We start from the raw sequence: 24038 nt of genomic DNA on the forward strand, positions 1-24038 counted from the left end.
GAGAAGACTCTAAACATGGACATCACCAGATGGTTAATACCAAAATCCAATTGATTATATTCTTTGCAGCCAAAGATGGAGAAGCTCTATACAGTCAGCAAAAATAAGACCAGGAGCTGACTGTGGCTCAGATCATGTACTCCTTATTGCAAAATTCAGACTTAAATTGAAGAAAGTAGGGAAGACCACTAGACCATTCAGGTATGACCTAAATCAAATCCCTTGTGATTATATAGTGGAAATGAGAAATAGATTCAAGGGATTAGATCTGATAGACAGAGTGCCTGAAGAACTATGGACAGAGGTTCATGACTTTGTACAGGAGGCAGTGATCAAGACCATTCTGAGAAAAAGAAATGCAAAAAGGCAAAATGGTTGTCTGAGGAGGCCTTACAAATAGCTGAGAAAAGAAGAGAAGCGAAAGTCAAAAGAGAAAAGAAAGATATACCCATTTGAATGCAGAGTTCCAAAGAATAGCAAGGAGAGATAAGAAAGCCTTCCTCGGTGATCAGTGCAAACAAATAGAGGAAAAATAGAATGGGAAAGACTAGAGAGCTCTTCAAGAAAATTAGGTACTAAAGGAACATTTCATGCAAAGATGGGTACAATAAAGGACAGAAATGGTATGGACCTAACAGAAGCAGAAGATATTAAGAAGAGGTGGCAAGAATACACAGAAGCACTATACAGAAAACATGTTCATGACTCAGATAACCACGATGGTGTGATCACTCACCTAGAGCCAGACATCCTGGAATGTGAAGTCAAGTGGGCCTTAGGAAGCATCACTACAAACAAAGCTAGTTTAGGTGATGGAATTCCAGTTGAGCTATTTCAAATCCTGAAAGATGATGCTGTGAAAGCGCTGCACTCAGTGTGCTAGCAAATTTGGAAAACTCAGCAGTGGCCACAGGACTGGAAAAGGTCAGTTTTCATTCCAATCCCAGAGAAAGGCAATGCCAAAGAATGTTCAAACAACTGCACAATTGCATTCATATCACATGCTAGCAAAGTAATGCTGAAAATTCTCCAAGCCAGGCTTCAACAGTATGTGAACCATGAACTTCCAGATGTTCAAGCTGGATTTAGAAAAGGCAGAGGAACCAGAGATCAAATTGCCAACATCCATCGGACCAACAAAAAAGGAAGAGAGTTCCAGAAAAACATCTACTTCTGCTTTATTGACTTATGCCAAAGCCTTTGACAGTGAGGACCACAACAAACTGTGGAAAATTCTGAAAGAGATGGGAATACCAAACCACCTGACCTGCCTCTTGAGAATCTGTAGGCAGGTCAAGAAGCAACAGTTAGAACTTGATCTGGAACAACAGACTGGTTCCCAATTGAGAAAGGAGTACATCAAGGCTGTATATTGTCACCCTGCTTATTTAACTTATATGCAGAGGACATCATGAGAAATGCCAGGCTGGATGAAGCACAAGCTGGAATCAAGATTGCCAGGAGAAACATCAGTAACCTCAGATATGCAGATGACATCACCCTTATGGCAGAAAGTGAAGAAGAACTAAAGAGCCTCTTGATGAAAATGAAAGAAGAAAGTAAAAAAGCTGGCTTAAAAAATTAAATTTTACTGCATAGTAAAATTCTCATATTTGGGCAGAGTATTATATAGAAAAGTTCTCTCCTCCATTCAGTCACAATATTTTATGTTAATTTTAATTATCATCTATCATTCTAAGATATATACTGATCATTTATCTATCCTTAAAAGTTAGCATAGTGTCTGGCATAGAATAAATAATGAATATATATTGGTGAATAAATGATATAGAAGAGTCGTAATATAATTTAGTGGGAAAATCATGAATTTTTCCACAAAGAGAATTAGGTTCATTTTCTGGTACATTTATTCATTCACTATTTAAACTGGGATTTGAAAAGATATTTAACTTCTTTAGGTTTCATTTTTTTTAATCTATAAAATGGAGACAGTAGTATGTGTTTATACTTTTCAAATAAAGATTTAAAGAGAAAAATCTGTGTAAGTACTTTACACAGTACTCAGCTTCCTAATATGTATTTCAGTGAGTTATAGTTTCTTATCTTCCTTTTTCTAGAATAAACATGGCACTTTTTTCCCCACGTATGGGATTTTCCCTCTTAGTGATCATGTAATACAGATTATTTTCAAACCAGTCAATACTAAAGGAAATCAACCCTGAATATTTATTGGAAGGACTGATGCTGAAGCTGAAGCTCCAATACTTTGGCCACCTGATGCAAGAAGCCCACTCATTGGAAAAGACTCTGATGCTGGCAAAGACTGAAGGCAGGAGGAGATGGGGATGACAGAGGACAAGATGGTTGGATGTCATCACCGACTCAATGGACATAAACACAGGTAAACTCCAGGAGATGGTGAAGGACAGGGATGCCTGAAGTGCTGCAGTCCATGGGGTCGCAAAAAGTTGGACATGACTGAGCAATTGAACAATATAGATTACACATAAAAGCTTTATATGTTGAAAAACAAAAATGCACATTATGCTATTAGGAATTCTGATTGAATTTTGTGTGATGAGTACAAATCTCATCTGGCAGAGTAATGACATAGCAAAGAAGAATAAATAATAAAAGTCAGAATCATTGCTTTGTATACAATTCATTGAAGCTATGTACACTGCTGAATCCTTATTGGCTCTTTTGAAGTACCAAAACTGCCTTTATATGAAGCTTTTGCCCAACCCATTCTGGTGATTCTTTCCTTGTGGCAAAAGAATGCAGGCAGTTCTCCTAATATGGCAACACAGAAAGGAGTTCTTTCTGCAGGCTGTCTCAGAAATATGCAGTGAAGTGAGTGCTCAGAAACTACATTATTTACCAGGCAACAGCAGACAGAAAATTTTTGTTGGTTTTCCTCAGAATTCAAGTAAATTCAGCTTCCCAAAGAGAAGCTAACCAACAGCAAATTGGAAGACTAGAGAAGAAAGTAAGGCCCAGACACCCATACACATGCTTAGGGAAAAGAAGCTGTTCCAGAAAAAGCACATAAAAAGTTTCTGAGCCATTCAGATACCTGCCCTGGATGTCTGGGTTCATATTTCTCCACTCAACAGGGCATACATCACACACACTACTTGAAATCCAATTCTGACCTCCCCATTCTGGGATGTAGAACCCTAGTCTGGTGTTCTAGCCAGCACAGGAAAAGGGTTTCAGGGATTACAGCCAGAACTGGGGAAGGCTTCACTGGAGCAAGAGAATCCAAAACCATTACTGCTTCATCAAGAGTCCCGAGATCAACCAGAAGTGAGAGTGGGTAGTTCTCACTGAGATGCTAATTGAAACCCTCATGGAGGGTCATCAGCTTTCTATTACCTCTTAGTATTTATCTTTTTGATCAAGTATTGATCCTTTTAACACTACTTGGATGTCCTATCTCCAACCACTCTACTTGTTTCTATGAAGAAGTGGAAAACATTTGAGAGATTTGACCTCACACCTCAGTTTTATTATTTGTAGAATGGCACTATCATCTTCACTGGCTTATGGAGACAGCAAGATAAATATTATGAAAAATAATTTGTTCTGACCCTAGCACATATGTTAATATATACTGCTCAATCTACAGTCATTTCCACATATTTCCCTGATAATATGCATGGGTGCTTAGTTACTCAGTTGTGTCCAACTCTTTGTGACCCCAAGGACTACAACATGCCAGGCTCCTCTGTCCATGGGATTCTCCATCCAAGAACACTGGACTGGGTTGCCATGCCCTCCTCCAGGAGAATTTCCTAACCCAGGAGTCAAACCGGCATCTCCTGCATTGAAAATGGATTCTTTACCAGCTGAGCTACCAAGGAAGCCCCTGATAATATATATTTCTTTAAATCATACTTTCCTTTAAATCATAAAAGTTAATTCTAGAAATCTATCAAAGAGAAAAAATCCTATTCATATTAAACTAAAATTTTATCCTCATGCTATATGTTTAGGGAAAAAATGACTGTTTTTATATCATACATCCTATTTTCCAACTTAGACTGTGGGCTTATATACAACTTAATATAAGCTACTTTTAAAACAAGTAAAAGGAAGTAGATACATAATTACTCTGATTCAGTTACTCCCAATTACACTCCTGCCTTGCCTCTTAAATATAAATTTGAGTTTGTATAATCCATGAAACTTAGCCCTACATGAATTTCTATCAAATATTATAAAATGAATGACCTTGATAAACAGTAATATAACAATGATTAGTTTATCATTTAGATTTGAGATCATGACTATTAATGGGATTTATGGGAAACATTTTCCATTTTTCCTAAAATTGGTAAATCACACTATTTAAAATATCTATCTATATTTGTGAAAACTCAACTGCTGGTGATATGAAGCTCTTAAAGACTGAATAAGCTGAATTTCCTATAGAAGGTAAGTTTTATCCTTTATTAGATTATAAATTCAAACAAATACCACTAACAACACTAAATATAACATCCAATAAGAAATAGAAATTAGTTGAGTTTAGGTCAGATACACAGGTCCAAGATTTTTAAAAGCAAATTTCTGCAGACTTGGTTCATTTGTTGACATTTTTATAAGCAGCGCATTTTCAACCTTCCTTTTAAAAATATAAAATATATGGCATCAATACCAATAAAGTGATTCAAAGTAACTTGTAGCGGATAGAATCAGATTTATCTTGGAATATTTGAATTGATGTTAGTCACATTCTTTATGGGCTTCCCATGTGGCACTAGTGGTAAAGAAACTGCCTGCTAATACAAATAGTTGTAAGAGACACAGGTTCAATCCCTGGGTCAGGAAGATCCCTTGAAGGAGGGCACAGCAACCCACTCCAGTATTCTTGCCTGGAGAGTCCCATGGATAGAGCCTGGCAGACTGCAGTCCATAGGATCGCACAGAGTTCTACACGACTGAAGAGACTTGAGCACTCTTGGCATATTCTTTAACAAGAGATTTACTCTTTCACTTCAACTTCTCGAAATAAAGATGATAGAATTCACAAAAATTCACAGGACAATTGCAAAATATAAAATATTAATAAAATTATATTGTATTTTACCCAAAGAAATCAGTCACTTTCAAATCTTATCAAAATACACAACTGTCTAGAGTAGAAACTAAAAATCTTGAAGACAATCCAATATTGTAAAGCAATTACCTTCAATTAAAAATAAATTTAAAATATATATATAAAATAAAAACCTTGAAAAATAATTCTTAGTTCAGGTTCAAACCTCTTTCCCAAAACTTCTCCCCATCACTCAATTTTAAAAAATGTATAACAACTTATTGTAATCAGTTACTTTTAAATGTGCAACACCACTGAACATGCTCAGCCATCCAAGAGGAGGAGCCAAAGATGCAGATTGTTCTTATTTATTAAATGTGATGTAACTGGAGACCACAGTTATAGTCAAGGATTTATACCCACCCCTTCCCACCACACAACACATGCAAAGCAGGTGCCTTGTCTATTCATTAAAATCAGGTTGGGAGGGATCACTTTTATCTCGTGTTATTATGTATCTAAGATGCCAGACATAATAGGGAAAATATATGCCAAACCGGAGAACAAACAATAGGGTGCCACAGAATTAAATCTTTTGCAACCAAAAGGAACTACATAGAACCAAGGTTCCAAATGGATTTATTTTGGTACATGGCTTTCTCAACACAGAAGCAAATTTTTTATTTTTTTACAAACTGCAAGGAGGAATTGAGCTCCATACAGTAGCTGAACTCCATAAACTCAAGTTTTGGGAGTTTCTCAGAGTCCAAAGGGAAATTTCATATGAAACACAAAAGTGAACTGAGCCCATGGCTTCCATCTACTTCTTTGAATCAATTGGAGGAGACTTGGATGTGTTCCCTCAATCTCTAAGAGCAATCATGAATTAACTCTGGTACTTGCAATAGGTTCAATGCTTAGGAAAGCCAGTGGGAAAAGAGATCTCTAAAGAGGATTTGAACAGCATTCATTACAGACTGACTCCTATCAAGCTAATACAAAAGCTTTACCAAAATGACATAATGTAAGTATGGCTTGTAATATATGGAAAGTAATGTAAGTCAAAGCTATGGTTTTTCCAGTAGTCATGTATGGATGTGAGTTGGACTATAAAGAAAGTTGAGCACCAAAGAATTGATGCTTTTGAACTATGGTGTTGGAGAAGACTCTTGAGAGTCCCTTGGACTGCAAGGAGATCCAACCAGTCCATCCTAAAGGAAATCAGTCCTGAATATTCATTGGAAGGACTGATGCTGAAGCTGAAACTCCAATACTTTGGCCACCTGATGCAAAGAACTGACTCATTTGAAAAGACCTTGATGCTGGGAAAGATTGAAGGTGGGAGGAGAAAGGGACAACAGAGGATGAGATGGTTGGATGGCATCACCAACTCAATGGATACGAGTTTGAGTAAACTCTGGGAGTTGGTGATGGACAGGGATGCCTGGCGTGCTGCAGTCCAAAGGGTTGCAAAGAACTGGACACGACTGACCGACTGAACTGAACTGAAGTATGGCTTGAAGTATGCTTTCTTTCACTGGAGGACTAATAGAAATAAAAGTGCTATTGCTAATCTTCTTTGGCAAATATATTTTTGTTCTTATTCTCATCAGGTGAAAATTTCTCTTAGAAGACCCTTCTTCCCCTTTCATCTTGCCTGCTTTTCTTCTTTTCTTACTGTTGTGAAGCAAAACATAATAGAAGATTAGCAAAAAAAAAAAAAAAAGACAGTCTTAGGGTTGATGGAGGTTATGGAAGAATGAGAGAAACAAATCTAATTTCTTTTTCCCCACCTAAAATTTATATGATCTATTAGTCAACATGGAAAGTGTTGAGATAGTGTTTGAAAATGTAAAATAAGATCATTCTATTGTGCAAATGTTAAGAACTACCTTTAAAAACTACTGTCTCTCACTGTGGATGTTTCATGTGAGAAAAAAATGGATGACCTGATGATTATTGTGGTTATTTGTACTTTTAGTAATTAGCACAGTGGCTAAGCTAGGGCAGGCATTCTGTATGAATGAATAAATTAGTGAACATTTTAGACACAGAACTATCAAAACAAATAAGCCGTGCTGGAGTTTCTGGCTCCTCTTGGTTCAAAAGGACTGCCAAACACATGCATCTCACATATGGTTCTCTGTATGCCCTTCCCACTTCCATCCTCTTCTTAATGACTTGGTTTTCCTGAAGGGAACAGTTTTAGATAAATACCAGGTGAAAGACGGTGCCTAAATAAAGTTCTGGAAGTGATTTTTTGAGGTGCTAGAAGCTCCCACACATTGAGACCTCCCACAAGCGATTTTCTTAGGGCACATTCCAAGTAACAAGGATTGGTGCAGTCTGCTTCCTGTAATACCACCTAGTCATCCATCTTAATCTAGAGTTAGCTTAAGGAGTAGGCTAGAGCAGCTTTCCCACTGCCTCGCTAAAGAAAAGGAAGAGGGGCATGAAATGAGAATAGAACATTTGTTATGACCCTAATGAGGAAATAATGGGGCAGTCAGAAGGTGCCACACTTCCCTAGCAGGAATACTATATAGTTATACACGCTCATACCATGTAGACACTGCCTTAAATCAGATTAAAAGGATGGAAGAAAAGGGAAAAGATGGATAAATGTAGGAGAAATATTCAGTTTGTTCTGACACTAAAATCAATTTGACAAAATTAATTATCTGAAGCCAAAATTCTATATACAGTTTACCCTTGAACAATTCAGGGGGTTGGGGGGCAAACCTTCATAAAGATGAAACTCTGCAGGCCCTCCACATCTGCTGGCCCAACCAACCTTGGGTTATGTATGCTTTCAAACTGTGGTGCTAGAGAAGACTCTTGAGAGTCCCTTCTACTTCAAGGAGATTAAACCAGTCAATCCCAAAGGAAATCAACCATGAATATTCATTGGAAGGACTGATGCTGAAGTTGAAGCTCCAATACTTTGGCCACCTGATGTGAAGAGCTGACTCACTGGAAAAGACTCTGATGCTGGGAAAGATTGAGGGCAGGAGGAGAAGGGGATGACAGAGGATGAGATGGTTGAATGGCATCATCAACTCAACAGACATGAGTTTGAACAAATTCCGGAAGATACTGAAGGACAGGGAACCCTGGCATGCTGCCGTCCATGGGGTCTCAAGGAGTCAGATATGACTAACTGAACAACAGCGGCATTCATTATTGAAAAAAATTCCTGTATAACTGGACCTGGGCAGTTCAGATCCCTGTTGTTCAAGGGTCAACCGTGTTTATTCCAATGGTGCATTTCCTAAGAGTGTTTGGCACATAAATTCTAATCAACTTTCTCAAACACTTGCCACATTTGCCTCAGTCTTTGAAATTTGCTGTTTTGATAAAAATGGAGTACAAAAATGCTAATAGTCCATTATTTACTTTGGAAATTAAATGCTCAGAGGAATGGCTTTCTTGTTCTTAGTTAAGGTGATTGATTTGAAATAACAGTGTCATTTGGCCAAAGGGCTGTCACTGTGTGTTGTAGCTAGTTATCTAATTTCGAGGCTCCTTTCTCCATAATTCAACCTTCCCCTTCTCTCTTCCTTTTACTTTAAGGGAGAAGGTAGACAAATTAGAAGGATACTGCAGTATTCCAGAGATAGTAATGTTTGAAACAGGTAGTGTTTCTGATCCCCAGCATCAAGGCCCCTTTCAAATTTTGAAGACTTCTCCATTTTATGAATCACAGGATAAAACAAGGACCCACCTCATGCTATGGAAGCCAAAAGGTATCAGAAACTACCGTATTGGATACATACCTGATTCTCCCCCACCTCTCAAATCTGGACTGAGCTCAGCTAGTAAAATATTCTTACCTGGGATTTTAATTTTGAATGAGTGCTGCTATTGAAGGTTGGGAATCCCCTAGAAGCAGACTCTGAGACAAAGATTCAAGGGCAAATTGTTTGTTTGGAAAATTCAAGAACACTAGTAGGAGAAAGGGGAGGTAAAACAAATGGAGGAGAGGCAATCAGTGATGGGGCATTATCAAGCCAGCTATGAGTAAGAAGGGACCAGAGCCAATTTCCTCGAGCAAGTGATATAAAATAAACACATGAGAGTAATTTCACCTGAGGAGAGAGGAAGTTTGTGTATACACTGACTCTTATCAGTCATTGCTTGAGGACTGAGGGATATTAACTCACTAGTACCCTCAGCCTGCCACCTGCAAATTGAACAGCCTTTGTAGATTCAAAGAAAGCTCTTAGGCAAGGAGATGCAGATATCCATAGGCAGAGGTCAGTCTGAGCAAACCCAGGCAACAAAGTATATGTGCAGATACCCAAGATGCTGGGAAGTTTTTAATGACTCACTGTGGTGGCCTTCATTGCCAATGACAGTGTCAAATGTCCAACAGTGTCCAGGAAGAGAAATGAGAACAGGGGCATTGTAACGAGTGTATTCCTACAGCTCTATCAGTTTTGATAACTTCTGCCTCATCTACCCATTCTCCAACCCAATTCTCCTACCTTCCCCTTATTTCCACATGATTCACCCAGTATCTTTCAAATGAATTCCTTATCTACTTAATTTAGCCAAAGCTACTTTCTCTGGCTTGCAACAAAGAACTCAGATGCCTTATACAATGGTGCTCATAGTGTGGTAAAAATCAAATGGTGAATGCTGTCTGTGGCAAATTCTGAGCCAAAGAAACATCTCTAATGGTTTTAGAGCAAAGTCATGCCATCCTCAGATCTAATCATTTCAGCAACTATATAGTCTCCCTTTAAGCACACCTTCCAACTTACCATTGGGGCCTGATGGACATGAAGCCTTACTATGAGATACTACGTAATCAGGGAATTAGAACTGCCAAAAATGGGTTGCATATACCCAACGCAACACAGGACAAACTGCTAGAACAAAGCCTAAACTTATTTTTTTTTCATTTATTTTTATTAGTTGGAGGCTAATTACTTTACAATATTGTAGTGGTTTTTGCCATACATTGACATGAATCAGCCATGGATTTACATGTGTTCCCCATCCCGACCCCCCCTCCCACCTCCCTCTCCACCCCATCCCTCTGGGTCTTCCCAATGCACCAGCCCTGAGCACTTGTCTCATGCATCCAACCTGGGCTGGTGATCTGTTTCACCCTTGATAGTATACTTGTTTCAATGCTATTCTCTCAGAACATCCACCCTCGCCTTCTCACATAGAGTCCCAGAGTCTGTTCTGTACATCTGTGTCTCTTTTTCTGTTTTACATATAGGGTTATCATTACCATCTTTTTAAATTCCATATATATGCGTTAGTATACTGTATTGGTCTTTATCTTTCTGGCTTACTTCACTCTGTGTAATGGGCTCCAGTTTCATCCATCTCATTAGAACTGATTCAAATGAATTCTTTTTAATGGCTGAGTAATATTCCATGGTGTATATGCACCATAGCTTCCTTATCCATTCATCTGCTGATGGGCATCTAGGTTGCTTCCATGTCCTGGCTATTATAAACAGTGCTGCGATGAACATTGGGGTGCATGTGTCTCTTTCAGATCTAGTTTCCTTGGTGTGTATGCCTAGGAGTGGTATTGCTGGGTCATATGGCAGTTCTAATTTCAGTTTTTTAAGGAATCTCCACAGTGTTCTCCATAGTGGCTGTGCTAGTTTGCATTCCCACCAACAGTGTAAGAGGGTTCCCTTTTCTCCACACCCTCTACAGCATTTATTGCTTGTAGACTTTTGGATAGCAGCCATCCTGACTGGCGTGTAATGGTACCTCATTGTGGTTTTGATTTGCATTTCTCTGATATTGAGTGATGTTGAGCATCTTTTCATGTGTTTGTTAGCATCTGTATGTCTTCTTTGGAGACATATAAGACGAGAAACTATAAAACTCCTAGAGGAGAACATAGGCAAAACACTTTCCAACATAAACCACAGCAGGATCCTCTATGACCCACCTCCCAGAATATTGAAAATAAAAGCAAAAATACACAAATGGGACCTAATTAAACTTAAAAGCTTTTGCACAACAAAGGAAACTATAAGCAAGGTGAAAAGACAGCCCTCAGAATGGGAGAAAATAATAGCAAACGAAGCAACAGACAAAGGATTAATCTCAAAAATAGACAAGCAGCTCCTGCAGCTCAATTCCAGAAAAATAAATGACCCAATCAAAAAATGGGCCAAAGAACCCTCATTTTCTTTTACATTTAATTATTCAGTGGTGTCCAAAGGCATTTAGAAGTGATCCACATTCAACACGTAGCTCTGCTCTAGAAGGTTCTCCCTCTTGTTTTTCTATTATCTCTTCAAGTATAATTACTCATATTTATGGCAAAAATTCACTCAACAGCATACCCACATGCCAGCCTACGAAAAGTGGCAAGGAGAGTCCAGAACAAATAACTTTTTAAGCAAGTGAAATAAAAACATGACTTTCACTCATATTCTGTTAGCAAGAACTTAGACACCCAGTCATATTGGCTGCAAAGGAGACTAAGAAATATAATCTCTAGTTTCAAGGAGATTTGTGCCCAGATACACATTGATAATATGGAAAAGGAAGAAAACTAATTTAGGAAGACAACTAGTAACCTTTTCTGAACAACCTAGCCATAAAGTCAGGTATGTACAACAACATTCTTTCATCAAATAGATGTACTAAATAAGCTAGATGTAGGTTCTAGGGGCAGATCATTGATAACCTCCATATGCCCACATCTACAACACTGCAACACATTATTCAACTCATGCTTAAGGCCTCAAAGGGTGACACATATAACCAATTAACTGAGGATACTCTCAAACCTGGTTTCTAGGTATCTGTGACAATTGCTGAAAGTCACTTGCTAGGGATATATAGTGCCACTGAACGCTGGCTCTGAGAAAGGCAGAACTTGGAGCAACACAGTTTTTCTTCTGGCTGCACTGGGTCTTTGTTGCTGCACAGGCTTTTCTCTAGCTGTGGTACACAGGTTTCTCATTGAGGCGGCTTCTCTTGCTGTGGAACTTGGGCTCTAGGGCTCATGGGCTTCAGTAATTGTGGTTCCTGGGCTCTAAAGCACAGGTCCCAGAGTTGTAGCATGGGCTGAGGTGCTCGGTGGCATGTGGGATCCCCCCACACCAGGGATTGAACCCGTATCTTTGCATTGGCAGGTGGATTTTTTACCACTGCACATCACCAGTGGAGCCCAGAGCAACACAATTTGAAGAGCATGTGGATTTCTGACTGGAAGCTACAGGTTTAATAAGATAGTCAAGGATATGAAAGAAACAATGCTGAAAGACTATGGACAAGAAGGTTTGGGCATGTGTTATGTGGATAAGCATAAAAATGTGTGTCAGGTGACTATCCACCAAAAACAAAAAAAAAATCCTTGAAGAGCAAGTTCTTAATAATCAGGTTGTCAAGATTCAGTTATGGTTTCAGCCTGGAAACAACATCTTGCAAGGATGGAATATGGGCTTGTAGGGTATGATAAATGATCTAGACCAAGGACCAATGTAATTCTCTCATAACAAACATGTTTGAGTCCAGAAACCATGAGATAGAAGTGAAAGTGATGTTTTTCAAAAATCAGATGACAAATCTTCATTTTTTTTGTTTTTCTGTCTTTAAAGCTCTATAATTTACACATAAGAAAAATAAAAGTGTTGATACTTAAAAGGATAGTACTTGAAACAGGGAACAGGGAGCACAAAAAGAAGCTGAGAGTACCATCTAACCATTGCTGACCCTTTATAGGGTTGGGTGAACTGGGAAAAACTGAATTACAGTGTGGGTTGAGAAGACAGCCCCTAAGTAACAGGGAGAAATAGTTTAATTGCCCGCCCACTTCTCTTAGATACCACTACCACTAAGATCATACTGAACTACGCACAATTGCTAAAACTGGCTGCTTACTTTCGTATCTCTGGGCCTTGGTACTTGCTAATCCTTCTGGCTTCAAGTGCCCTCCACTCAGCTTTTAAAGCCCAAGTCAAAAATCATTTTCAGTGAAAGGTCTCCCCAGTAGCCTCAGACAGAGTTGGTTACCGTGCTGTCTATGCATAAGCTCTCAGAACAGTCACAGCTCTCTTCACATTACATTATCACTATTTATTTATTTGTTCATGGTCCTCATTACACTGCAAATGTCTGACCAAGCAAATTGTTTAAAGAACTGCATATTTCTGACCAAGAAAGTTGAGTTTAATAAGAGATATTCAATTTAGACTTCGGCCAAGAATTGCAACACTCACCATGATACTTGAATAGACCTCTGAATTGACATCATTTAAATCATTTGATAAGTTTTTGCAAAATACACACAGCAGCTAAAAGTGTGAGGAAGTTTTCCTTTAGGAATGATGTCAGTGATAAGATATGTATTGGGAATCAACCAAAAAAAGGTGATTCTTTTGGTCATCTTGATCAGGGTTTTTGGCTTACATAGTTTCAAACAGGCTGTGCTGTGTGGTACTGGAACACTTCTCTTTGATAGGTATTTGGCATCTCCAGAACTCAGTCCTGTGCTGGAAACAAAGTAGATACTCATTAAATGTTTGTATAATAGATGAATAAAGGGATAAACAAATGCATCAAACTATGGATCTTATGATAGCACAGTCTCAGTTTTATGCATACTTTGATAGTATTTATGCCTATATATATTTTATATATGCTTCATTCCTTTTAACTTTTATAACCAAGTGATTTCTACAACAGAGCACATAAGTGTCATTAAGAAACTAAAACAACTGCTGATTGAAGTTAATTAACATTACATAATAGACTAGACCAAAAATACACTCATATTCCAATCTGCTCTGTATACATTTAAGGGCTTCCCAGGCTTCCCTGGTGGCTCAGCTGGTAAAGAGTCTGCCTGCAATGCAGGAAACCTAGGTTCGATCCCTGGGTTGGGAAGATCCCCTGGAGAAGGGAACAACTACCTACTCCACATTCTGGCCTGGAGAATTCCACGGACTATACAGTCTATGGGATTGCAAAAAGTCAGGCATGACTGAGTGACTTTCATAGTCACACACATGTGGCACTAGTAGTTAAGAACTCACCTGTCAGTGCAGTAGATATAAGAGACATGGGTTCATTTACTGAGTTGGGAAGATCCCCTGGAGGAGGGCATGGCAAACCACTCCAGTATTCTCGCCTGGAGAATCCCATGGACAGAGGAGCCTGGCAGGCTATGGTCCGTAGGGTTGCAGATTCAGACACAACTGAAGCGACTTAGCATGCATGCATGCTGTATACATTTGCATTCATTACACACAAGGTAAAAATGTGAGTAACTATTTCCTTAGGCAAGATTTTAAGGTGTTATCTCTTTCTTGTATTTCCATATTTATTATTTTGCATTTTTTTTATAATAAAAAAAGCTTTTTTCTTCCAAGAATTACTTCCAATATGGAAATCATTAGTGCATTTGGATATGGAATTCAGAAACGGGAAAGTGAAGTCATAAGCTAAGCAAGCATACTATTTGACAATGAAACTAATATCCTGAAGCCCCAAAACAACTTGATTTTGTTCCTTATAAAGTCTCATGTACTAATATGAAGAGTATTGCCTAATTCTCATGGCTATGCAATATTTAAGCTTCTCAGATGGTGCTACTGGTAAAGAACTCCTCGGTCAACACAGGAGTCACAAGAGATGCAGGTTTGATCCCTGGATTGGGAAGATCCCCTGGAGAAGGAAATGGCAACCCACTCCAGTATTCTTGCCAGAGAGTCCCATGGACAGAGGACCTGCCGGCTACAGCTCATGTGGTCGCAATTGGATACAACTGAGAGACTAAGCACATACATGCAATATTTGGTGTTTATATGGCTGGTCACTCTTCAGCTCTTTAGCAAAGGGATTTTCAGAAGTTCTGGTAACAAAAGAGTTAATGGAGTGGCATTACTATTAAAAGATTTATGCTAACCAGGTGTTTGAGCTGCTAGAAAAGTCAACTATTTAACATACAACCTTTCTGTTGTAAATACAGTACCACCAGAAGACAGATTAAACAGTTTTGTATAAAACTATAGTTTAAAAAAAAAAAAAGAGGAGTAATGAAAACAACATTGTGTTCAATTTTCTTGGCTAAATTGTCAAGCATGTGACCCCGAGAATGCCACAGTGTCCTTATACCAGCAATTCACTTAAATTGTCTCATGTAGAGACAAAGGTGGTATTGGGAGGGGCTTTAAAACATGAATGTAGATTATGCATACCAGAAACAGATTAATGACAATGCTAATCACATATACAATTATATGTGTCATAGGCAAAGACTCATTCACAGGATTCCAAGGTAATAGTGGCCTATACCATCATACTTAGGGACTTTCACTTTGTCAGAATAATGAGTTTAACCTGTTAACCCTGTCGCTTTCACACTATTTTGCTGGAAATATCGCCTGTTTGGGAAAACTGTGGTTTTTCAGGCTTACAGTCTTGAGCTTGCTTTACACAAACTAACCACTAAAAATGGGGGTGGGGGAGGCTTTTTGTGAAATGAGCATTATAGGAACTAACCTCAGGGTTAAATACTACAATCATTCACAGGTGGGATTTCCTGGGGTTTTGTAACTTTCCATGAAAGGATTTACATATGCCCCAAAGAAGCCACTGCTGAAATAGTTTGCCCCCCACCCCTGCTTTGGCAGGGGGGTGGGTGTGCAGTTTTATAGCTAAGCAGTGAAGTAACTGTATCTGTTCATAGTTACCAAGCTGTTGTGCTTTTTGTTTAGTAGGTCAACACACTGTTGTGTCTTAATTTGCATCTGGGCCTATCACGCAAGGGCCATTGCCTCACAGAAGGTTTTAATCAAAGCAGCCAACCCAACAAAATAGGACATCCTGGTCAAAATTACTCTCTCAACCTCATTTTGAACTGTTGCTTTTTCAGAGGTTTGGCAAATTTCATGATAAGCCACTGAGCAAAGTGTTCACATTTAATGAGGCAATTTTTACATAAAAAATAATCTTCTGTCACCCAGACCTTTAAAATGTCAAATATCCATAGTTAAATGAAGAGCAGTGCTAAATTTTCAACCAATCTACTGTGAAACTTTAAGCAGAGTCTAAAACCGTGCTCTTTAAGAAAAAAGACTTCTCTGCTCATACCTCTATGACCTGGATGTGTGCGCAGTTGCTCAGTAGTGTCCAACACTGATTCCAAGAACTGTAGCCCACCAGGCTCCTCTGTCCATGGAATTTTCCAAGCAAGAATACTGGAGTGGGTTGCCATTTCCTACTGCAATAACCTGGATGCCAATCTTTTTAAAACATTTAATATTTTCTTCCCATCCTTTTGAGTTTCCCATAAACACAAGAACCTAAAGCATTGTTTAGTATTAAGCTTTAAAGTATCTGTATCCATCTTTTTGCTCTATGTTGCTTGGATCTCACAGACAAAACAACTTGTTGGTGACTACTAGAGCCCACTACTGTAAAATGAAACTGAAAAACTACCCATTGTCATCAGGACAATTTAGGTATTTAGGTACTCCTAAACACCCCTCTGGTTTCCCATGAAAAACAGAGTTAAACATACAGTCACAACCCAGAAATTTCTAGATTGTTCAAAAATAATCCAATTGGTCAAGGCTGGTGCATGTTGAACAGCATTTCCACTGAAGACTATCCTATCTTCATTCACATATTCATGGCATTATCTTTTTCGCCAATAGTTCCTTGATACCATGTTTTATTTGTTTTGTTTTCCTTATACCAAAACTAAAGTCTCATTTCTCTCATAGATGGATGTGAAGTTGAAGTTCTTTTTTTAAAAGCCCAATTTGCAGACACATTCTAGGCTTTACACAGAGGGAGTGTGTATGTACAAATGTATGCAAAGTGCAATAGCTGCCATATATTAAATTAGAGATCAGCCTTCCTAGCCCTGCCTCATGGCACGTGTGTCTATTAATTTAGACCCCTGTGGACTTGTCAGACTGCTAACTTGCGTGCAGCTTTCTCAGGTCACTGCTACTACTTAAACCATGGTGGCTGCAATGATCGGGAGCCAGATGGGAGATCCTTTATAAATCCTTCCAATCTAGAAGTACAGACAAGAAGATTGAAGTACAAAGGAGAATAGTGGTAGATGGGGAGCCTTCTGAGAAGAGTACTCTAATTAAAGCAGCACAGGACATTTGAATTGTCTATACACCCAAACATCCTGGAATGTGAAGTCAAGTGAGCCTTAGGAAGCATCACTACGAACAAAGCTAGTGGAGGTGATGGAATTCCAGCTGAGCTATTTAAAATCCTGAAAGATGATGCTGTGAAAGTGCTGCACTCAATATGTCAGCAAATTTGGAGAATTCAGCACTGGCCACAGGACTGGAAAAGGTCAGTTTTCATTCCAATCCTAAAGAAAGGCAAGGCCAAAGAATGCTCAAACTACAGCACAATTGCACTCATCTCCCACACTAGTACAGTAATGCTCAAAATTCTCCAAGCCAGGCTTCAGCAATATGTGAACCGTGAACTTCCAGATGTTAGAGCTGATTTTAGAAAAGGCAGAGGAACCAGAGATCAAATTGCCAACATCCACTGGATCATTGAAAAAGCAAAAGAGTTCCAGGAAAACATCTACTGCTTTATTGACTAAGCCAAAGTCTTTGACTGTGTGGATCACAATAAACTGTGGAAAATTCCGAAAGAGATGGGCATACCAGACCACCTGACCTGCCTCTTGAGAAACCTGTATGCAGGTCACAAAGCAACAGTTAGAACTGGACATGTAACAACAGACTGGTTCCAAATAGGAAAAGGAGTACATCAAGGCTGTATATTGTCACCCTGCTTATTTAACTTATATGCAGAGGACATCATGAGAAATGCTGGGCTGGAAGAAGCACAAGCTAGAATCAAGATTGCCGGGAGAAATATCAATAATCTCAGATATGCAGATGGCACCACCCTTATGGCAGAAAGTGAAGAATTAAAGAGCCTCTTGATGAAAGTGAAAGAGGAAAGTGAAAAAGTTGGCTTAAAGCTCAACATTCAGAAAACTAAGATCATGGCATCTGGTCCCACTGCTTCGTGGCAAATAGACGGGGAAACAGTGGAAACAGTGGCTGACTTTATTTTGGTGGGCTCCAAAATCACTGCAGATGGTGACTGCAGCCATGAAATTAAAATTACTCCTTGGAAGGAAAGTTATGACCAACCTAGACAGCATATTAAAAAGCAGAGACATCACTTTGTCAACAAAGGTCTGTCTAGTCAAGGCTATGGCTTTTCCAGTGGTCATGTATGGATGTGAAAGTTGGACTGTAAGGAAAGCTGAGCACCAAAGAATTGATGCTTTTGAACGGTGGTGTTGGAGAAGACTCTTGAGAGTCCCTTGGACTGCAAGGAGATCCAACCAGTCCATCCTAAAGGAAATCAGGCCTGAATATTCACTGGAAGGACTGATGTTGAAGCTGAAACTCCAATACTTTGGCCACCTGATGTGAAGAGCTGACTCATTTGAAAAGACCCTGATGCTGGGAAAGATTGAGGGCAGGAGGAGAAGGGGATGACAGAAGATGAGATGTTGGATGGCCTCACTGACTCAATGGACATGGGTTTGAATGGACTCCGGGAGCTGGTGATGGACAGGGAGGCCTGACGTGCTGCGGTTCATGGGGTCACAAAAAGTTGGACATGACTGAGCAACTGAACTGAACTGAAACACCCAAATAAATTCAGCAAATAAGATTTCTGGCAACTTGAGAGAGGAAGGTAGGGAGAGAGAGAAGGAGGAAGGCTCAGAGGGAGGGAGTGATGTAAGGCAGGAGAGTGAAGGAAGAAGGGAGAGAGGGAGCGAAATCTAGTTTGGTGTATACATGCATGTATGAGTATTTATAGGGCAGTTTCCTTTTTTATCTTTTTTTTTTTCATTGAGGTCTATATACAAATATTCCACAATATACTTGGTGCTTTACTGAACAGTTATAACTTCTCTTTAAAAATTTAAAACAAGTCAAAACTTTGGACAATTAAAATTGTTCAACAGAATTTCTGGAGTAAAATAATTCTTATTATGCCATAGGACAACCCATTTTAAAAATCATTCTGTGGTAATTTTTATACCATCCCTATATCTCTTTGTGTATTTAAAAATTTAGTTACTAAGCACATTTTTATTAAGCACTTAATCAGACTCTGTCAGGTCTTGGAGACAGAGCAGAGAATAAAGCAAGTGTTATCCCTGCCCTCACACACTTGAACTTTTGGATGAGACAATATGTCTCTCAAGAGCAGAGCAATAGAAAGTTCTCTGCATTCACCAAATGGTATCCTGATATCTGAAAAAATATGAACACTGTATAGCAAAGCCTATATTGCTGTCAATAATATTCTAAAATTGCTTGCGGTATGGGATGAATTTGCATCCCACCAAAATTTGCATGTAGCACTAAATCTCACTACCTAAGAATTTTACTTTTATTTGGAAGTAGGGTCTTTACTGAGGTGATCAAGTTAAAATGAGGTTATTAAAATGGCTATACTATAGTGTGATGGGTATCATATATTGGGTGATGTTCCTTAATTCCAAGGAATGCCAAAGATTGCCAGAAAACCACCGGAAACTCGGAAGGAAGCATAAAACATATTCCCTGACAGCCGTCAAAAGGAATCAACTTTGCTTACTCCTTGATCTCAGAGTTCCAACTTCTAGAACTAATAAAATTTCTCTTTTTGAGACATCAAGTTTGTGGTTCTTTGTTATGGCAAATGGCTACATTTTCTGAAACCAAATATTTCTAGTCCTTCTTTAAAATGTGATAAAGCATACAAAGAATGACTGTAGCAGTAATCAAGTTTCTCATGGAGAAATTTTAATTTTTAATGACTTTTAGAAAAATAGAGACACCTGCTCAGCTGAACCTCAATCTAATTATGTTAAAAATGTACATTCCAAAATTAAAAATGCACATCCCCAATTTTTTTATCCCAGTGTAAAATAAAATCCAAACACACTAGTGGGATATTTGGAACTGTAGTTCACAAATGTAATTACTGGTTCATAATACGCAAAATAATTATATCAAGGAAGTAGAGAAAATAGCATTTAATTCTGGTTAGGGCAGGATCCTTAAACATACACCTAAACTCTAAGTTTAAGTATGCATGTCCATAATCAAAAGAAGGAAAGACAGTGTTCTTACTTACTTTGACCATGTGTAAAAATTTAGCCATGCTGTATTTCAGAAGATAAGAGTTTCTGAGAAGTTAGAATTTATCTCTTTCTCAAAATTGTCCAACAAAGTGACAGAGGCTAAATGACTCAAAAACTTTTAAGTTGACAGAAGAATCACAATCTAAATTTATAGCCAAATTCTGTTTGAATCAATCATCTTCCATAAAGCACTAGTGAAAAACTATGTAAAGACAAAATAAACAAGTTGAAAGTTGTTTGAAATCAATTAAAATTCTAATAACATCCTTGAACCACCATTACTGAATGGCCTCACTTTCCCCAACATTTTGGTATCCTTTGTATTCGGAGCCTTTTCCATATTTTCCCATGTTTTTTATGATGATTTAATGAATAGAAAAATTACATAAACACAGGCTTTATGACTAAATATTTTATTTGTTCTTTAAGATAATTGCAGCTGAATTAGAACATATTCTATTAGTTTTATTTCTCCTTTGACAAAGCATCATTTTCTACTACCTACCCACTATTAAGCAAAAAATTTTTTTCTAATTACTTTACATCCTCATCAGTTCAGTTCAGTTCAGTCACTCAGTCGTGTCCGACTCTTTGCGACCCCATGAATCGCAGCATGCCAGGCCTCCCTGTCCATCACAAACTCCCAGAGTTTACTCAAACTCATGTCCATCGAGTCAGTGATGCCATCCAACCATCTCATCCTCTGTCATCCCCATCACCTCCTGCCCCCAATCCCTCCCAGCATCAGGGTCTTTTCCCATGAGTCAACTCTTCTCATGAGGTGACCAAAGTATTGGAGTTTCAACTTCAGCATCAGTCCTTCCAATGAACACCCAGGACTGATCTCCTTTAGGATGGATTGGTTGGATCTCCTTGCAGTCCAAGGGAGTCTCAAGAGTCTTCTCGAACACCACAAAGCATTAATAAGTTCAAAAGCATCAATTCTTCGGTGCTCAACTTTCTTTAAATTCCAACTCTATTTCTTTGCACTGATCACTGGGGAAGGCTTTCTTATCTCTCCTTGTTATTCTTTGGAACTCTACATTCAAATGGGTATATCTTTCCTTTTCTTCTTTGCTTGTAGCTTCTCTTCTTTTCACAGTTATTTGTAAGGCCTCCTCAGACAACCATTTTGCCTTTTTGCATTTCTTTTCCATGGGGATGGTCTTGATCCTTGTCTGATGTACAATGTCACGAACCTTCATCCATAGTTCATCAGGTACTCTGTCTATCAGAGCTAGTCCCTTAAATTTATTTCTCACTTCCACTGTATAATGATAAGGGATTTGATTTAGGTCATACCTGAACAGTTTAGAGTGATTTTCCCTACTTTCTTCAATTTAAGTCTGAATTTGGCAATAAGGAGTTCACGATCTGAGCCACAGTCAGCTCCCAGTCTTGATTTTGCTGACTGTATAGAGCTTCTCCATCTTTGGCTGCAAAGAATATAATCAATCTTATTTCGGTGTTTACTATCTGGTGATATCCATGTGTAGAGTCTTCTCTTGTCTTGTGTTGTTGAAGCCCTAGTCCTTTTGGAAGTGATTAGGTAATGAAAATGGAGCCCTCACTAATGGGATTAGTGCCCTTCTAAAAGAGATAACAGTGAAAAGTATCTGTCATGAGAGGACACATCCAGAAGACAGTTGTCTAAAACATCAGAGAGCTCTCAACAGACACTGAATGTACCAGTATGAATCTTGGTCTTCTCAGCCTCTAGAATTATAAGACAACAAATATTTGTTGTTTAAACCACCCAGACAATGACATATTTATTATAATAGCCTAAATTGCCTGAGCAAATATTGTTCTTAAAAATTCTATCCTGGTCTGGTTCAAGAAGGTGGAGTACAAGGACGTGTGCTCAACTCCTCCTGCGAGAGAACCAAAATTGCAACTAGCTGTTGAACAACCACCAACAGGATGACACTGGAACTCACCAAAAAAAGATACCCCATGTTCAAAGGCAAGGAAACCACAATGAGATGGTATGAGGGGTGCAACCACAATGAATTTAAATCCCAAACCTGCTGGATGTGCAACCCACAAACTGGAGAAAAATAAGACCAAAGAAGTTCTCCCACTGTTGTAAAGGTTCTGAGCTCCACATCAGGCTTCCTAGCCTGGGGATCCAAAAAAGGGACTGGGAATCCCCAGGGAATCCGACTTTAAAGGCCAGCAGGACTTGATTACAAGACTTCCACAGGATTGGGGGAAACAGACTCTGCTCTTGGAGGGCAAAAGCAAAATTCCGCATGCACCAAAACCCAGGGGAAAGGAGCAGTGACACCACAGGAGACTGAACCAGACCCACCTGCTAGGGTCTCTTGTGGAGGTGTGGGTCAGCAGAGGCTCACCGCAGGGACAGGGGCACGGGGTGCAGCAGTCCTAGAAGGGGCCCCTCGGTGTAAGTCCCCTCGGAGGTCATCACTAACCCTACCATAGAGTCCATAGACGCCAGGGTTGGGTTGCCTAAGGCTAAACAACAAACAGGGAGGGAGCACAACCCCACCCATCAGCAGATACTTGGATTAAAGCTTTACTGAGCACAGCCCTGCCCCAGAGCAAGACCCAGTTTTTCCCACTGCCAGTCTCCACCATCAGGAAGCTTATTTTTACAAGTCTTTTAGCCTCTTCCATCAGAGGGCAGATAGAAGAAGCAAGAAAAAACCACAACCCCACAGTGACTAGAACAAAAACCACGTTACAGAAAGTTAATCAGGATGAAAAAGCAGAAAGTTATGTCCCAGATGAATGGACAAGATAAAACCTCAGATAAACAACTAAATGAAGTGGAGATAGGCAACCTTGCAGAAAAAGAATTCAGAATAAGGATAGTGAAGATGATCCAGAATCTCAGGGAAACAATGGGGAAGATGCAAGAAATGTTTTCCAAAGACCTATAGCTCAGTGGGTAAAGAATCTACCTGCAGTGCAGGAGACCCTGATTCAATTCCTGGATCAGGAAGATCCTCTGGAGAAGGGAAAGGCTACCCACTCCAGTATTCTTGGGCTTCCCTTGTGGCTCAGCTGGCAAAGAATCCACCTGCACTGAGGGAGACCTGGGTTTGATCCCTGGGTTGGGAAGATCCCCTGGAGAAGGGAAAGGCTACCCACTCCAGTATTCTGGCCTGGAGAATTCCATGGACTGTATAGTCCATGGGGTCGCAAAGAGTCGGACACGACTGAGCAACTTTCACTTCACTTCATAAGAACTAAAGAAGAAACATACAGAGATGAATAATACATAGAAGGAATCAATAGCAGAAGCAGAAGAACAGATAAATGACCCAGAGGACAGAATGGTGGTAATCACTGCTGCAGAACAGAATGTAGAAAAAAGAATTTAAAAAAATGAAGACAGCCTAAGAGACGTCTGAGACAACATTAAATGCACCAACATTTGCATTATAGGGGTCCCAGAAGGAGAAGAGAGAGAGTAAGGACCTGAGAAAGTATTTGAAGAAATAACAGCTGAAAACTTCCCTAACACAGAAAAGGAAATAATCAACCAAGTCCAGGAAGCACAGTGAGTCTCAGGCAGGATAAACTCAAGGAGGAACACATCAAGACACACAGTAATCAAACTGACAAAAATTAGAGACAAAGATAAAATATTAAAAGTAACAAGGGAAAACAACAAATAACATACTAGGGAAGTAATCAGCTGATTTCTCAACAAACTCTACATCCAGAAAGGAATGCATGATATATTTAAAGTAATCAAAGAGAAGAAACTACAACCAAGAATATTCTATCCAGCAAGACTCTCTAGATTTGACAGAGAAATCAAAAGCTTTACAGACAAGCAATAGTTAAGAAAATTCAACACCACCAAACCAGGTTTGCAACAAATGCTAAACGAATTTCTCTAAGTAAGAAACACAAAAGAAGGAA

At 39.1% G+C, this 24038-nt stretch overlaps 1 long non-coding RNA gene across 1 annotated transcript in view; it reads right to left on the reverse strand.

Annotated features, from left to right (window-relative positions):
* Positions 1–12369: 12369 nt before the first annotated feature.
* The window catches only part of LOC133046770 (uncharacterized), a 38067-nt gene continuing 26398 nt past the window's right edge, over positions 12370–24038 (reverse strand). The window contains exon 3 of the long non-coding RNA XR_009690557.1: positions 12370–13488. This is a non-coding gene — a long non-coding RNA (uncharacterized LOC133046770). The remainder of the gene's footprint in view (positions 13489–24038) is intronic.

The sequence above is a fragment of the Dama dama genome, chromosome 25, assembly GCF_033118175.1.
Source record: "Dama dama isolate Ldn47 chromosome 25, ASM3311817v1, whole genome shotgun sequence".
Taxonomy (NCBI): domain Eukaryota; kingdom Metazoa; phylum Chordata; class Mammalia; order Artiodactyla; family Cervidae; genus Dama; species Dama dama.